This window comes from Crocuta crocuta, unplaced genomic scaffold (assembly GCF_008692635.1).
Source record: "Crocuta crocuta isolate KB4526 unplaced genomic scaffold, BGI_CrCroc_1.0 scaffold124, whole genome shotgun sequence".
Classification (NCBI taxonomy): Eukaryota; Metazoa; Chordata; class Mammalia; order Carnivora; family Hyaenidae; genus Crocuta; species Crocuta crocuta.
This window is the reverse complement of record NW_027551573.1, coordinates 2722578-2736171: the sequence shown is the minus strand read 5'-3', so window position 1 is coordinate 2736171 and position 13594 is coordinate 2722578. Positions and strand designations below refer to the sequence as shown.

The 13594-nt window shown below is 46.6% G+C and overlaps 1 protein-coding gene across 1 annotated transcript in view; it reads left to right on the top strand.

The window, feature by feature from the left end:
* Positions 1–1395: 1395 nt before the first annotated feature.
* Positions 1396–13594, top strand: part of NUP93 (nucleoporin 93) — a 103738-nt gene continuing 91539 nt past the window's right edge. Inside the window, exon 1 of the mRNA XM_077751301.1 lies at positions 1396–1471. The gene's annotated coding sequence lies outside the window, so the exon portion shown is untranslated. The remainder of the gene's footprint in view (positions 1472–13594) is intronic.

The window sequence follows — 13594 nt, the reverse complement described above, 5'->3', positions numbered from 1 at the left end:
TTACTCTTGTGTTAAAGACACATAACATTAAAAAATATACTGTCTTAACCATTTTCAAGTGTACAGTTCAGGGATATTAAATATTTTCGTAATGTGCAACTGTCACTACCCTCTACCTCCACAACATTTCACTCTCTAAAACCGAAACTGTACTCCTCCCCCTCCATCCAATCCCTGGCAACCACCTTATCCTTCTTTCTCTCTATAATTTTGGCTACTCTAAGTACTAAAAGTGTAAATAGAATCATAGTATGACTCTTTTTGCTACTGGCTTATATTAATTAGTGTGTCCTCAAGTTGTTTTTGTTTTTTTTTTTAATATTTTTATTTATTTCTAGGAGAGAGAGAGAGACAGCGTGAGCAGGGGAGGGTCAGAGAGAGAGGGAGACACAGACTCTGAAATAGGTTCCAGGCTCTGAGCTGGCAGTCAGCACAGAGCCCGACGCGGGGCGCGAACCCACGAACCGCGAGATCATGACCTAAGCGAAAGTCGGACGCTTAACCGACTAAGCCACCCAGGCGCCCCAATATGTCCTCAAGGTTTATCCATGTTGGATGGGTCAGAATTTTCTTCCTTTTTAAGGCTGAATAATATTCCATTGTATGTATATACACATTTGGTTATCCGTTCATCTGTCGCTGGACACTTGAGTTGCTTCCACGTTTTGGCTGTTGTAAATGATGTTGTTATGAATATGGGTGTACGCATACCTCTCTGAGACCTTCATTTCTTTTGGGTATGTACCCGGAGGTGGACTCGCTGGATCATACGGAAATTCTGTTTGTAATATTTTAGGAACCTCCATACTCTTTTCCAAAGGGGCTGTACCATTTTACATTCCTGTTCTTCACACACCAAGCTTGTTTACCCATGGAGCCTTCGCTCTTGTTCGTCTGCCTGGATGCCCTACAGCCAAGACTTCGCAAGACTGACCCTTCGTCATCATTAGGTTTCAGCTCAGACAACACCTCTTCAGAGAGGCCTTGGGACGCAACAGGCGTTCCCATTCTCATTACCCTGCTTTTTTGGTCACAGCCCTCTTTATAGGTATTTATTGTAATTTTGTTTCTCCCACTAGCTCGACAACTCCATTACAGCAAGGATCTTGTCTGTCGTGGTCACCACTGTGCTCCCAGCGCCACCGTGCCCCCGGTACCTGGCGCTCAATAAACAGATATCCGCACTAGAGACTGTGCACTTGCTCTCAGCCGACTCTAACCAGGAGGGAAGGGTGAGGGCAAAGCCAAGGGCTAGGGGGCGTGGCGGCTCAGCCCGAGGCCCCAGGCAGAACCCCGCCCATGTTCTTGTTCTCCTCCGCGGGTCTCCATAAAGTTTATTTGGCGGCGCGCCGCGCGAAGGCTGCTGGGAGGGCCGACTTCGGCCAATTAGGAAGCGCGGGCGAGCGGCGCGAGAAGCGGCGGCCGCGTTCTGCTGCCGGGACCTGAGCGGCTGAGATTGCTGCAGTGTCAGGTAAGAGTGTCGGTGTCCGTGTCCTTCCCACTCGGGGCTTGTCCTTGAACCAGCCCGGGACCTCGAGGCTGGGCGGAGCCCGGTCCCCACGCTCGGAGCCACGCTGCTCTCACTTCCCGTTCGCCGTCTGGCAGCCGAGCACGCTTGACGCCGGCGAGTCATCGCCCTGTCGAACCGTCCCCGTCGTAGTGTCTGGCAGCGCCCTGGGAGTGCCTTCTGTCGGCTCTCTTTCTGAACACGGAGCTTTGGCCTCCTGACTCCCCTCCTCCCTTACTGCGGCGCTCTGCAGCGGCGCGTCACGCCCACACCCGCACCCCCACCCCCACCCTGTGCACCCCCAGCCCACCCTAGGCTGCGGCGGCGCCCCTCTCCGCCACAGCACTCCGCCTGCACGCTCGTCCCTGCGGATGTACCCAGCCCTCCCTCCAAGGGTGGGGGTGTCCGCCCTATTAGCCTTTCCCAACCCTTGGCCTGTGTTGTTGTACGGGCATCCAGGGGAATGCTGCTCCGCATGCAGGGATATGCTAGAGATTAGAATCTGGAGGGGGCCTGCACTTTCTTGGCCTTCGCAGCAATGCCTGCGTTTACTGGGTCTGTTTGAAAAATTATGGGACGGACCCCAGGGATCTTCGGTCAGAGCTTGAACCACCCGTTCACAGATCCGCTGGTTTGCCCCTGTCAAGTGAGATTTTGGGGGGTTCTGTTTGTTTTTTGTTTTGGCCGAACTGCTTTTCAGCATGAACAGGGATCACCTTTTGTGTGCTGTCTGTGGAACCTGAGTGGGTGCCCTTGGTCATCATAGCTTTTCTTGCAGCTGTTCTTTGTGCATTTGTGTTTGGGACATTTCGATTTTTCATTCATGGTGAATTACTATTCAAGGCTCATAGTTTTAAATACTTGTGTATTAGGCTAACAGATCCTCTATCTCCCGCGAGGGCTCCTCCCTCGACCTCGACCCAGCTGCCCACTTTCTCTCCCTACCGAGATGGATGGTAGGGAACTCAGACTGAACCTGTCAGGGTAGGCCTAGCAAGCTTCCCATCATCTCTCCTCCCAAACTGCTCTTCTTTCTGGTTTTTTGGTTTGTTTCCTATCTCAGTAATATAAAAGGTCTAGACAGTAACCTTTGAGTCACCCTTGACTGCTCTCTTTTTCACTCCACATCCACTGCTTGCCACCCTGGGCCAAGTCACCACCACCTTTCACCTGGATTGTTGAGATAGCCTCCCATCTGGTATCTCCTCTTCTGCTGTTGCATTCATGCCCTATTTTCAGCACAGCAGCTAGAAGGATCCTTTTGAAACACAGGTCAGATGGTATCACTCCTTTATGCAAAAACCCACCAGTGGGTTTCCATTTCATTTAAAGATAAATGCCTTCTAGTGAGCAATAAGGCTTTACATAATCTGACCCACTGTTACTTTCCCACTCTGTTGTCCTCCCTTTCCACAAGTCAGACATGCTTTGGCCTCAGGACCTTTCTGCTTGCAGTTCAATATCCGTTTGGTTTGCTTCCTCGCTTTTTTCATGTTTTTATTCATGGGTCATGTAGCAAGGCTTTCCCCAAGTCCTGTCTTCCTTTACTGCTTTAGTTGTTCTTTTTAGCAATTATATTTTAGTTATTTACCTTGTGTATTGTTTGTCTTTCCCTTCCAGAATGTGAAGGGCGGAGGGTTTCTATCTGCTTTATTCTCTGATAATCTTCAGTACCTAGATGTGGCACATAGTAGGTGCTCAATAAATACTAAGTAAACGAATGTTCCTGGCACGGGTAGAGACTTTGGAAATACAGTGGTGAATTAAACAGTTCTGCCCTCATTGGGGTGATGTTCCTATGGAGGACATCACCAACAATAAACACACAAATACAGAGTGTAGTATCAGCGCTGTTTTTATTTTATTTATTTATTTATTTAATTTTTTTTTTAATGTTTATTTCTAGGAGAGAGAGAGAGAGACAGCATGAGCAGGGGAGGGTCAGAGAGAGAGGGAGTCACAGACCGAAGCAGGCTCCAGGCTCCGAGCCGGCAGTCAGCACAGAGCCCGACGCGGGGCTCAAACCCATGAACCGCGAGATCATGACCTAAGCGAAAGTCGGACGCTTAACCGACTTAGCCACCCAGGCGCCCCCAGGGCTGTTTTCAAAAGGAGGACAAAGATTTCTGAACAGAGACCTGATTGATTCCCCTGGAAGGGGAATAGCAAGTGCAAAGAGCCTAAAGTGGGAACAGTTGGAGAAGTGGTGAGCTTGAGTATCCGAATCTGTTTCTCGATGGACTAAAGTAGAAAATAAGGTAGAAATACAGATGTGCCAAAGAAGGGGAGAGGTCAGCAGAGACCCAGAAGTGAGGGCCCGAGGGGTATTCCGGGAACAAGCCACTTTAATTCATCAAACATTTACTTGGTACCTATTGAATACTAACCTTGGCTGCTCCGGGTTCAGAGTTGAGCAGTCTGCCTTATAGGAATTTGCCACATAGAGGAGACAGACATGGGAAGAAATAATTACAACTGTTTCGCCAGAGAAGAACAGTAACAGAAGGTTTAGAATAGTGTGGGAGGGGTGTGGGATGGGGAAGGCTGCCCTCGCTGACTTTGCAGGATGCATAGGAGTTCCCCATGTGACAGTGTAGGTTTGGGATGTGTTAGAGCAGAATATGCAACTGCATGTGCAGGAGTACAAAGGGAGGAAACTGTGAGAAGCACCCCCAGGAGTAGAGACTTACCAGGGTATCTTTGGGGGAAGGAGAGTGTGAGATGTGGATGGTAAAAGTGACAGTGTCAGATTGCACGCACTTCCTTCTGGAGGGGATGGAAGGTGTCCCTGGTGAGATTAAGGAAGGGGAGCATTTCAGAAAGACCTCTGGCTAAGGGGAGGGGGAGTTAGAGGAAGAAGAGGGCTTAGACTGTTGAGGTAGCCAGGAGAAAAGCATGGGGGTCAGAGTGGGGGCAGGAGAGATGAGCGTTCCTCTTCACAAAAGGTTTGAGAGGTAGACCTGGGTATTGGCCGGGTGTTCAGGAGCAGAGGAAGGGACCCTGGTGTGACTCCCAGGTGGTTTCTGGCTGACTTGTTGGATGCTAATAGTTTTACTGGGAGCCCAGGAGGAGAAAGTGGTGGTGTTGGTAGCCAAGAGGAGAGAGAAGTGATGAGTTTGGTTTGGGACATGTGTAGTTCGAGGCACCCACGGGTCATCGAGGTGCAGATGTCAGGTGGACAGGTGGAGGTACTGGTTCAGGGGAGAGAGCTGGCCTGGACATAGAATAGTTTCTGCCACACCCTTGTTTTGGTAAATCAGGGTTCTCACCTGGGCCCAGATAGTCCTCAGAGGTCTTTGGGTAGCCTTTTGGGGGAGGGGTCCTATGAGCCTCCTGCCGTTGTATCTTCCAAGAGTGTGTGTATGGTTCTGTTCTGTGCACGTGTGTACACCAGCATTAGACTCACAGAGGTCTGTGGCCATTTGAAAGATTAATAATCGTTGGTAGAGGTTCTAGTTGAAGCCCTGGCCAAAGGTGGATCTTATCCAGAGAAATATACAGTGTGGGAAGCGGAGGTCCAAGGATAGAAGCTTGGCATTTAAGGGATGGATAGATGTAGAAGCCACAGCAGAGGAGGCTGAGAGAGGGAAGAGCTAGGAAAGCAGGAGGAGAACCAGGAAAAGATGGTGTCTTCAAGTCAAGGGAGGAGACTGTTTCAGGAAGAAAGTAAGGGTCAGGGTGTCAGAGGCTGAGAGAGGAAGGGTTCAGAGTCCATTGGACTTAGCAGTTAGGTCATTGGTGGCTGCAGAAAAATTCAGAAAATAGGGGGGCAAACAGAAGTTAGGTTGCAGTGGGTGATGAGTGGATGAGGCATGACAAAGCAGGGCCATCGCTTTGTAATGAGAGAGTGGGAGTTAGAGGAACGTGTGGGATTGAGGGTTTGTTTTCTTTTTTAATGTTTATTTATTTTTTGAGAGAGAGAGAGAACACACACACATGAGCAGGGGAGAGGCAGAGAGAGAGAGGGAGACACAGAATCTAAAGGAGGCTCTAGGCCCTGAGCTGTCAGCACAGAGCCTAACACAGGCCTTGAACACATGGACCACGAGATCATGACCTGAGCCGAAGTTGGACGCTTAACTGATTGAGTCACCCAGACACCCGAGGATTTGTTTTTATTTTTTTTTAATTTTTTCTTACAAATAGTTTATTGTCAAGTTGGTTTCCATATAACACCCAGTGCTCATCCCCACAAGTGCCCTCCTCCATGCCCATCTCCCCCCTCCCCCCCACATCCATCAGTCCTCAGTTTCTCAGCGTTCAAGAGTCTCTCATGGTTTGCCTCTCTCCCTTTCCCCCACCATTTCCCCCCTTCTTCTCCCCCTTGTTCCTCCGTCAAGTTCCTCCTAATCCTCCTATACGTGCAAACATATGGTATTTGTCCTTCTCTGCCTGACTTATTTCGCTCAGCATAACACCCTCAAGGTCCATCCATGTTGCTACACATGGCCAGATTTCATTGTTTCTCATTGCCATGTAGTATTCCATTGTATAGATAAACCACATCTTCTTGATCCATTCATCTGTTGATGGACACTTAGGCTCTTTCCATGTTTTAGCTATTGTGGAGAGTGCTGCTATGAACATTGGGGTACATGTGCTCCTATGCCTCAGCATTTCTGTATCCCTTGGGTAAATTCCTAGCAGTGCTATTGCTGGGTCATAGGGGAGTTCTATTGTTAGTTTCCTGAGGAACCTCCACACTGTTTTCCAGAGGGGCTGTACCAGTTTACATTCCCACCAACAGTGTAGGAGGGTGCCCGTTTCTCCACATCCTCGCCAGCATCTAGAGTTCTCTGATTTGCTCATTTTAGCCACTCTGACTGGCGTGAGGTGGTATCTCAGTGTGGTTTTGATTTGTATTTCCCTGATGAGGAGGGATGCTGAGCATCGTTTCATGTGTCTGTTGGCCATCTGGATACCGAGGATTTGTTTTTAATCTTTTAATTTTAGAATAGTTTTAGGTTTACAGAAAAAGTGTACGATTAGTGGAGAGGTCTCTGTAACCCTCACCCAGTTTCCCCTATTGATGAGGAATTATCTTAGGAAAGGAGACAACTTAGGAAGGAGCCAGAGACAACCATCATTTCCTGAGCTCTGGCTGTGTACACGTCCCTGCCACGGGCTTTGCCTGTATAATCTAACGTCATCCTCACCACAGCTCTCTGATGTCTAAATCTGTTCCCTTCCTGGTCTTCCTCATTTCAGTAAGTGGCACATTCATGCCCCTGAGTTACTTAGGCCTAAAACGTCGGCATCATCTCTCACTGCTTTTCTCTCACACTCTACATAAGTGATTTATATTTACACGAAATTTATTTTTAAAATGTATACCTGAGTCAGCCTCACTTTTTGTCTCTCCCACCACTGTCATGCTGGGCCACGCCACCCTCCTGTATCACATCTGGGTGGTAGAGCAGCCTCCTGACTGGTCTCCGTGTTTTCACTTTGTTCCCTTCCTCGCTGCAGTCCATCCTCCATGCGGAAGTGGGAATGAGCCTTGAAAAGTCCTAACCCTCCAGTGGTTCCTATCACACATAGACTAAAATCAGACGTTCTTTTTACCATGTGCTGTGAACCCTACTCTGTGTAGCCCCTGCCCTAACCCCTTCTCCCACCGCTTTGCCCTGTGGTTTTATTCTTCAGTCCTGTGGCCTCTTCTCTTATTCACAAATGCTAAATTTGCTTTTGCCTTGAAGCTTTGCGTTCACTGTTCCCTTTGCAAGAACATTCTTCTCTCAGATACCGATATAGCTCACTCCTTTACTTCAGTCAGGTCTTTGTTCAAAGGTTTCCTTTTTTTTTTTTTATGTTTGTTTATTTATTTTGAGAGAGAGAGCGAGAGAGCGCGCAGGTGAGGGAGGGAGGGACAGAGAGAGAGAGAGGATGAGAGAGAATCCCAAGCAGGCTCCACAGCTATCCTCACAGAGCCCAGCACAAGGCTTGAACTCAGAACCGTGAGATCATGACCTAAGCCAAAACCAAGAGTCAGACACTTAACCAACTGAGTCACCTAGGCGCCCCCAAAGGTTTCCTTTTTAAAGAAGCTTTGCTTTAGCAAAACACCCCAGCTAAAGCTGTTCATTTCTGCCACATCTCCCTGTTTTGTCTCCTTGTTAGCACTTATCAATACCTGGCATCATTTGTCTATTTGTTTATTTTAATTGTCTGTCTCCTAAGAGACACAAGAGTTTTGAGTCTGAGAACCTTGTCTAGCTTTTCCACAGCTCCATCCCCAGTGCCTTGAACAGATAGTACTAAGCATATGGAAGATGCTTAATAAATATTTGTTAAATGAAGGAAGGAAGATGGGGCTTTAACTTCGGTGGACCCAACAAGGTCAGCATAGGAATTTAAAAAATAAGGAATCCAGCTGGCTGGGTCCAGGGACCCAGAGGAGGTCTCACAGGACCGGCCAAGAGGCTTCTTGTCTTTCCATCAGATAGAAATCAAACATGAGCTGAGAGGAAGTGAGAGCGGAGTTTATTGAAGAACATAGAGTACAGATACAGACAGAGCATCTGGGAGACTCAGAAAGGAAAGACGAGTGAGGGTCATCTATGCTGGGGGCTGGGGTTTTTATTGAGGATTATGATCCATTGTAAGTGTTTTTTTAGGCGTCTGGGAACTGGTTAAAATGGACCAGTGTTTAGGTGTCCTCTATAAGTCACTTATGCCCTGGAGCCGGGGGTGTTGATAAGTCAGTGGTCTGGAAAACATACATGATGGCCTCACCGGTCACTCCTTAGATGCTGTCTGTTGTGCTGCAAGACACTACAAAGAAATCATGAACTCATGAATCATTAAGTCAAGAAATCATTCACAAGGAAGACATACATTATCTGTACTATAAGGCGTGTGGAAGGTGAGGGTGCAGGCCCTAACAAGAATAAAGGCAGCCAAAAAGCAGTCTTTCATAGGTCTCTTCAGTTTCCCTGGTCTCAGCTAGATATTCTTGCCAAAGTTTGTGGAAGTTTATTCTGTCAGTCAGTGACTGTTGGGGAATCTAGCTGCTGTTCAAGGACATTGTCAGAGTTTTTTTAAAAAAAGTAAAGCTACCGAATGCTTTAAACCTTAGGCTTTTTGGAAGAGATGGGGAGTCTGGATATAAATAGACAATAATGTATATGTGCTGCCGAAGCGAGCACTAAATAGACAATAATGTAAAGCAAAGGCGAGTGATGTCAGCACAATGGCAAGCTAAGAGGTCCTGATGCTTGTCTCTACATAAAAACAACAGAACTACTACATGCATACAAAAAACAGCCCTGTGAGAGCTCCACAGTGAAGTAAGGCAGCCGCAGACGCCTTATGGGCGCCAGAACTGAGGACTGGCCACATGGGAACCTGTAAGACAGATCAGTGAACGGGATAGAAAAGAATTTAGGTGAGAGGAGATTTTTGTGGGATGGATAGTTAGGAAAACCAGTTGGTAGGTAGGACCTGAATTGGTGGTGACAAATCATAGCTAAGGATTACTGAGTGATTACTATGTGGCCTGTGAAGAAGATCCACTGCTTCTTCCGTGTCGCAGATGGGGCCTTGCCAGAGTCAGTGACTTGCCCAAAGGTGCCTCCCTGGAGAGTGGAGGCGCTGGCTGGAGCTCAGGGGTACAGTGGAAGGTGGGAACAATACGTGAGCAAGGGCATAGAGCAGGGCATACATCGGGATGGTCAAGAGCAGAGTAAATGGGGTAACTGGTACGTAGGGTCTAATCCAAAGCAGTGCCTCATCTGCATCCCTGGGAGTGGAAGGCGTTGAGGCTTTTGAGCAGGAGCAACATAGGGAATGTGAAGGTGGAAAGACTGAGGCAGCCACAGCAAGCAGAGGGACGTGGGAGGGGCCCGGAGGCATCCTAGTGGCCCTCAAGAACTTGGATTTCAAAGGGTGGAAGTCCGGCCTCCTATAATGGTGGAGAAGATGGAAGCAACAGACTAACTTCATTGTGGTCATTGTCTCCCAATACGTGCAGAAATATGTATGTTCCACTCTGTATCTTAAACTTCCCTCTCCTCAAGTATCAATCGTATCTGAAGAAAGCTGGAGGAGGAGAGCAATGGAGGACACTACAAAAATACAAGTACCTTTTGCTGTCTAAATCGGTTAGGTAATGAGAGTTTGGGTAGCAAGTTTGGAGAGTGAAGGATAGCTTGTCATCTGAATCTTAAGTATTTGGTTTCTTGAGTTTTTGTTAGGGAGGAGCAACAGTCTGGGTAGTGAGAAATACCTGTCTGCTTTCTCTGAAAAAATATATTTGCATCTCTTTGGTTTCTGAGTCTGGAGGGTGGAGAATACCTGTGTATAAACCATCTGAGGTCACGAACAGACGTAAAGGAGAAGGGCGAGTTAAAACCCAAGGCCAGGCTGGGGGAAGCCAGGGGACGGAGTGGAGGAGATGAGGAGGGCAGGTGGTGGGGGGAGTTGGGGGGTGGATAACTGCCTTTTGAGACGTGGCTGGTGTGACAGTTCTGTGCTTGAGTGGAAATGCGTAGGCAGTGCCTGGAAACTGGGCTGCAGTGTGAGTGCAGGGAGCAGAATGGGGGTGTGGATTTGATAGTCATTGCCACCGAGGATTCAGGGCCAGCGGTGAGACAAACACTCTGAGGCAGGGAAGGTAGAGCAGTTTAGAGGTTAACAAGTTGTTGGGGCACCTGGGTGGCTCAGTTGGTTAAGCGTCTGACTTGAGCTCCTAGCTCGTGGGTTTGAGCCCTGCGTCTGGCTCTATGCTGACAGCTCAGAGCCTGGAGCCTGCTGTGGAATCTGTGTCTCCCTCTCTCTCTGCCCCTCTCTTGCTCTCTCTCTCTCTCTCTCAAAAAAAAACAAACATTAAAAAATTTTCAAAAATTAACAAGTTGTTTAATGTTAAACAAGGTCACATGTAGTCATGGAAAAGAATTCAGATTGACAGAGGCATAAAATGGAAAATCCCAACTCTTCCCTTTCCTTTCTGGAGGTAATGCTAAGTTGGGTTTCTTGCTATGCTAATGTCTCTTTTCTATGAATTATCTGCGAACAGACCTTGAGTGGATAGCTCAGTGAAGTTCTAGTGGATAGCTCAGTGAAGTTCTCCGTATTTATCCGATCATGTGACCACCAACCATATTGAGATATGCAACATTTACAAATTGAGCTGCCGTAACAAAATAACATGGACTGGGTGGCTTAAATAGCAGAAGTTTATTTTGTCACAGTTCTGGAGGCTGGGAGTCGGAGATCAGAGTGCCAGCGTGGTCGGGTCCTGGGAAGGACCTGCTTCCTGGTCTTTAGATGGCTGCTCTCTCACTGTGCGCTCACATATTCTTTCCTGGCTGAGTGCGGTGCAGGGGTGGGTAGGGAGTGAGCTCCCTGGTGTCCCTTAGTGGGACGCTAATCCCTTCATAAGGGCCCTATCTTCATGGCCTCATCTGAACCCAGTTCCCTTCGAAAGGTCCCTTCTCCAAACACCATCACATTGGGTTTTTGGGGCTGCGACATAGGAATTTTGGGGGGCACATTATAGTGCATAGCACCCGGAAAGTTTTGTGCCTTTCCCATCGGTTATCCCCGTGCCCCAACCCCAGAATAACCAGTGTTCTGATTTCTAGCACCATAGATTTGGTTTTTTTCTGTTCTTACAATCTATATAAATGGAATCATGCAGTATGTGCTTTTTCTTTAAAATAAATCCGGCTGCTTTAGTTAACCACGGTGTCGGCAAAATGTATCCATATTCCATGTAGCTGTAGTTCAGTCTCTTCTGTTGCTGGTGGTATACCAGGGTATGAATAGACTGCCATAAAAATCCCACATAATTCTGTCTGTATGACGGATTTAAGATTATTTGGTGGTGGTGGAGGACTCAGACTTATATTACAATCTGATAAAAGCTGTAGAGCTTTTCTTATATTAAGAAAAACAGAATACATATATTTCCAAGGGTTCCTAGTGCCTTTGATTATTGGTGCCATGGCCTTGAGGACAATAAGCCTCCCTTGGTTTACAGCGGGGTTTCTCAGCCACAGCATTATCGGCATCTGAGCCTTATAATTCCTTGTTTGGAGGCTGTGCTAGGCATTGTGGTGTGTTTAGCAGCACCCTTGGTCTCTACCCTCTAGATGTCAGTAGCATGCGGCCCCTATCCCTGAATTATGACAACCAGAAACGTCTCTAGATTTTGCCAGTGACCTCTGGGGAGATAAAATTGCCCTCAGTTGAGAAACATTGGTTTAGAGAGAAGAGCCAGAACCAGAGACCTTTCAGAGGCTGATTTGGTGACCTTCCCCTGCTTATGCCAGTTGTGAGAAGTGGCCGGTGTCATGCTGGTGTCATTCATACGGTTCTGTATAATTTCCATCACCACTAAAATGAGGCTGCTCCTTCCAAGGACACATTAAATGAGTTTAAAGACTGACTTAAGGGGTTCCTGGGTGACTCAGTCGGTTAAGCATCCGATTTCGACTCAGGTCATGAGCTCATGGTTCATGAGTCTGAGCCCTGCATCAGGCTCTGTGGCGACAGCGTGGAGCCTGGAGCCTGCTTCGGATCCTTTGTCTCTCTCCCTCTCAGCCCCTCCCCTGCTTGTGTGCTTTCTCTCTCAAAAATAAACATTTAAAAAATTGACTTAAAATATCCTACATTTGTAGGAGCAGGCTCTTAGGAATGACCTGAGCCAACCCCATCCCCTCAGTGGTGATGAGACTGCAATCGGGAGTGGGGTGGGTGGTGGCGCGCAGGGGCCAGCCCCAGGGTCAGAGGCTGATGTGGGGTGGAGCCAGGCTGCAGCACACAGTTCTCTCAGTCCGGGCCCAGCGTCTGCTCTGCTAGTGCACTGGACAGCCCACTGGACCACGGAGAGTTTATCAGAAACTTCCCTGTGTGGATACTTTATGTTTTTATATGATGCCAGCTTGCTCCTCTTGCCTCACTGGAGATGAAATAATACAAGTGGCATTTTATGTATCAGGAAAGCTGATACTATGCCTTCTTTACTGCAAACACTGAGTCACCCAGGCCAGTGCTGCTAGTACTTAGTCACCCAGGTCTTTCATTTCTCTCCTGTCTAGGGTAATTTATTTTAGTTCTTTGTTTTCTCCAGAAGTCTACCTTCTGAGTAATGATCAGATCCGAGTCTCTTTTACTTAGTCTCATGGGCCTGGAAAGCATTATCCAACAACAGATTTTTTTCATCCTTTCCTAAAGACATCTGAAACAATAGTATCTGTTAAGATGCAGTTTTTCTCTTTGGTTGTTGTAATTGGCAGCTGACAGATAACAACAAAAAAAAACCAAACAAACAAAAAACCAACCATGGTTTACATTTTCAAAAGAGAGGAAAGCAGCATCAGTCTCAAACTTTTGATACCTCGGGTAAGGCTTTACTCATTAATCTTTGGTGCTGACTATTGAACACACTTCTCTTTCGTTTTAATCCTATTAAGTCCAATTAATAAAAAGGTTTGAGGGCAAGATTTCTTCTCAAAATTAAATGCTAAATTTCTATTGAATCACACCTTCATTGTGGAAACTTGGAGTGCTAATAGAAACCACATTTGATAGTGGGTCACGTACATCTAAAAATTATAACTATCAGAAGTTCTTACGAATGAGAAGTTGTGCTTAAATAAGTTATAATTTAGTATCAAATATTTACTAGAAGATTTTTTGAAGCAGAGATGTTTATAATTGAATGACAAAATGTTGCCAAATTGGCAACTTTGGAATAAAAGCTAAAATAGCATTTTACAATGATGTACATCAGTAGAGTTTATAAAATCCTTTCTGTGTATCATCAACCCCTTGAAGTAGTTAGGGATTATCATCTCCTTTTTATAGATGAGGAAATTGAGAGGAAAGATTTGGATTTAATCCCAGAGGTAAATCGACCTACTTTAAGCTGGTAAGTGAACATTGTAGATTTAAAGGAGGTAGTTCAGGGTCCAGTCTTCTCCTGTGTGTGACCATTCTGTTTTAAATATGTATATATGTATTGTTACTTATTTTATTGTCACATTAAAACTTTTAAAAATAATTTACAAAAAGGAATAACATTGTTTTTTGTATATTTTGAAGAAAAGAAGTGTAAATACCACCAGTTATTTCCTCTGAAGT